We start from the raw sequence: 4,702 nt of genomic DNA on the forward strand, positions 1-4,702 counted from the left end.
TAATCATAGGGAGGAAGAAGTAGATGAGGTGTATGAACAGCTCGAGGAAAAAATTAGAGAAACCCTGCGTAAGAAAAATCTGGTAGTGATGGGGACTGGAAGGCTTCAGTGGGGGAAGGGAGGGATGGAAACAAAGTAGGAGAGTTTGGACTAGGAATACAGAATGACAGGGAAGAGGAAGCAGCAGAATTTTGCAGTAGAAACAAATTTTTCTTCATAATTGTCATTCTAAGCAGGGGCGCAGCCAGGAATTAAGGCTAGGGGGGGTTTTAGGCGCAACTAGTATTTACGGGTGTGGGGGTATTGCATACTGGCCAGGGTAAGTGGGAGTTGCGGGGCCCTTCTCCAGAAAAACTTTAAGAATAATGGTTCAAAATGGTGAGTTTTACGGCTTTCTGAGGGATATTTGATTAATCCTAACACTATTCTATAAGTAATACTGGTCCAAATAAGTAAAATGGATTAAACTTAAAAATTTCTGTGAGCTCTGGGGAGCTTTTATCCCCCAAAACCCCTCCTCGCTGCGCCACTGATTCTAAGATAGTTTTATTTAAGTTGCCACTCACAACATTGGCGATATAAGATCCTAAATTCATGGAATAAAAATGTTATTATTAGGGATAATATACCTTATTACTCCAGGGCCAGAACAAAGAAGTTTTGCTTGTGGGGGGCAAAGATCAGTTTGCTACCCCCTGTCCTCTAATCCCCCCTCGATCCCTCCCCCTCCCTCACCCACCACTGAAATTAACATTTTTAACCTATTTTTTGAGATAAGGTAGTTGACATTTCTCACCGTATGTTTGCTATTAATAAGTTTTATTAATCTTTTTGTTTAACAATTTATAAATCAATAATTAGTGTTCGATCATTTAATTAGAAAAATTAAATTACTTTTTTCAATAAAATATACTAATTTTGCTGCCCCTTGAAATCTGCCGTCCGGATCACGTGCCCCCTCAGCACTGGCCTCGTTCTAGGCCTGAATTTCCCACACGGTATTTCGATTTTCGCTCATTCCTCTGTACCATTAGTCCTACTTGTGTAGCATTCATCAATGAAGTAAAAATTAAAACTGTGTTATTCCACATAAATTTATTAAAGGACGACCAAGATTTCCACGTGGCACGTCATCATCAGGTAAATTTAAACTGGTACATTAACACCTGGTATGTACATTTACTTTTCCTTATGTTAAGTCATGAAGCAGTGGCGCTGCTAGGAATTTCTTTCAGGGGGAGGGGTCCAAAAGCAGGGGGGAAAATATTAGAGAAACAGGGTACTAAGTAGAGAGTTTTAAACTGATGTTAACACTTTTCATAATCGAAAAAACTTCATTTGTTAAAAAAAAGTATTTGGTATATTCATGGTTTTTCAATATTTTGTTTTCTTTTATGAAGGAAAATAATTGTGCTTTTATATTTCGGGGGCAAGGCCGTAGCCAGAAAATATTTTCTGGGAGGGAGGGGTTTATGGAATAGTAGACAAACATAAAATTATTTTTATAAGATAAATAAAATAGCGTATACGGTTAAATATACATATTTATTATAAACCCTTAAAGGAAAATATAAAACTGTTGTTATAAAATTGAATTTAGCCTTATAGCTTTTTTTGCAGTGATCAAATGAATTAACTCCTCGGTTTCGATGTCAATTCTGCGGTCCCTCAGGAGGCTCATAAGTCACTCACCTCTCTACTAGTTCACAGCACTATTACTACACACACTGCACCTACAAATTTGCTTGGATAATTATTGACTTAAGTCGCATTGGACGACTAGACCGTCCCTGCGCCGCTATAAAATATCGTCGTGTGAGCACCAAGCGAGCATAAAGTATCTATTTAATTTTTTTCATTTCGGGGGGGATCAATCCCCCTTGATCCCCCCCCCTGGCTGTGGCCTTGTTCGGGGGGGGGGGGGTCTGGATCCCCCGGACCCCTCCCTGGCTACGCCGCTGTCATGAAGTCACCCCCAGGACAACGAGTTATGTTCTGTAATACTATGAAATTCGGGTACAAAATGTGTGACGGATCTTGCGAGCGCTGAGGGTTGCCGTTGCCGGTTTTCCCCCCTTCGGATCAAATCGGACGTGAGTGGAGTCCGTGATCGATGTATAAGGCAGTCCTGATTCTTCACGTGGATTTCATCGTGTCGCTGCCGCGCGCGTGTTCCTACCAGGCCTTGCGATCTGTCGGCACGCCGAGTGACCGTCCTCTACTAGCGTGCGTTCCGTGCTCGCTGTTCCGCCGTCAAATTTCCATTATTCCCACTTAATTTACTTCCGCGGTTCCTATCAGTCATTATAGCAAGAAACATTTGGGATACGGTCACGCGTCTCAGGAGATTACGTGAAGTAGACCCCAGTCTCTCCCTTTGCAACTTCATTTTTGTTGCCATTTAGGGTCCATTCAAATAGCTTTTCAAAAATTGGCTGTTAGCAGTTAATCATAGCCCGGCTTTGAGTTCGGAGCGAGCCCTAAATTCTCAATATTTGCAATTGAGTACTAGCTCTCACAAGAATTAGCATTGAAAAGTTTTGAATTCGATATACTCAGAGAGGAGATATTATACAATCAATAATATAATTTTCGTTAAACATCCCTAGTAATAAAATTTTATTCCGTGAAATTAGGATTACTTTTACCGACAGCGCTGCGAGTGGCGACTTTAATAAAACTATCTTAATTTATTTATTTAATCCCTTTTTGGAAGTGTTGTCACATTGCATTACTTGGTGGAACTTCATGTTCGAATATATTTTAAAATAGATTAATTAATCACTTGATAAATCAAAATATTTGTTTGCATTCCAGTTATACTTTAATTTAAACCGACTGCGGTTTCAACTTTTTACTCTCATCACACAACAACCCTCAACCGCCTTTATTTGTCTTTAATCTTTACTTTTCCTCTTCTTCCTCCCTATTATTTTATTCCCCCCACCATCCTATAGGCATGTAAATAAAGAGCTTGCTTGACTACGCGGATTCAGGCCTTGGCAAAACTGTATATAAACAGTTGACACTGCAACAGGTTTAATTTAAAAGTATAAGTGGAATCTACTATAAGCTTTTGATAAATTAAGTGAAGATTAAATCATATATTCACACTTGTTGGATTTTCTGAATACAATCCTTACAAATAATTGTACAAAAATTGTGTAGATTTAAAATTCGAAATAATGAGAGCCGCGAAGGTGAGCTCACTAAATAGAAGAATAGAATAAGGAGAAGAGTTAATCATCGGAGAACCCTAATAGTTGTATTTTACGTCCATGAGTGCTCTCCAACAATTAAGGAAGAAACCCAACGTGGATATAATATGAAATGAAATAGTAAACTCCGTACATAAGTAAAGACATATGCGAGGGCTGTTTTTTCAACCTCCAATGGGTCATGGACAGAAGACGAATTGATTGATTAAAAATTATTTCATTGCTAAATATTGAGCTCACTTGTGCTGTCCTTTTGCATCATTGCCTCAGCAATTGGGGAGTTGGTCGTGCCTGTGGACAAGTTATACTTCTTCAAAGGATGTTGCCGCCTATGTCTTTCAATGCATTTTGCCTTTGTCTTGATGCTCATCGCCAGTTTGAAAACGCTTCCCTCCTAGCCACATCTTCATTTCAGCGTAAAGATGGAAGTCACACGGCGCTAGGTCGGCATTAAACGGCGGGTGATCGAAAATGTCCCATTGAAATTGATCAAGGATCAGTTTGGCTCCATCAGCACTGACAAGTGAGATGAAATGACGGGCGCTGTCATGGATCAGTACACTTCCATAAGTCAGCATGTCTCTTCTAATGTTTTGAAAGGGAATGGGCACAATGTTTCACATTGAGCAGATGTATTTACGTTAAAATGCTCTTTTATCGGCATAAAGATCAAGGCACAATAATTTAGTCAACGCTGAAGCCATTCGACGAGTTTTCTGGCTGCCGCTCCGCAGTGCACACTTGGCGGGAGAATCAATTGAGGCAGTGTAACTAATGAGATTGCCACTAACGTTCAAGTGACAACTTAAGGTCAGAAATGACATGAGGGTGTGTTACGGAGGACACCCAATTGCCCTACCTGCACAGTACCCGCCTGTCGCTTGCATGGTGTTTTTGGTGAGCGATCGGAGGTTGACAAAAACACCGCCCTCGTGGAAGAAACAACGTAACTCAATTTCAACACAGTGTGCGGCAGTCTGCTGTTGGTTCCTCAAAAGTGGTAAATGGCGTCCAACAGGGGCGCAACTAAGGACTAAGGCTGGGGGGATTTTAGGCGCAACTAATACTTAGGTGTGTGGGGGGTATTGCATACCCGCCCGGGTAAGCGGGATCTACGGCGGCCCTCCTCCAGAAAAAAATTCAGATTAATGGTTCGAAATGGCGAGTTTTACGGCTTTCTGAAGGATATTAGATTAATCTTAACACTAATCTAAAAGTGATCCTAATCCAATTAAGTAAAATGGATTAAACCTAAATATTTCTCGGAGCTCAGGGGGGGTTTTATCCCCTAAAATCCCCCCTCCCTGCGCCACTGGTGTCCAATACTCGTTACATTTTTTTTATTAATCTACCCATAGAATAGAAGCAATTTTTTAGTCAAGTGCTTAATTTAACTTTTGGTTATTTAAATAAAACCGTCACAATTCATAAGAATGAATTCTTTATCATAGTTCAAACTATTCTTTATAAAAATCTTAAATTGT

This window comes from Ischnura elegans, chromosome 3 (assembly GCF_921293095.1).
Source record: "Ischnura elegans chromosome 3, ioIscEleg1.1, whole genome shotgun sequence".
Classification (NCBI taxonomy): domain Eukaryota; kingdom Metazoa; phylum Arthropoda; class Insecta; order Odonata; family Coenagrionidae; genus Ischnura; species Ischnura elegans.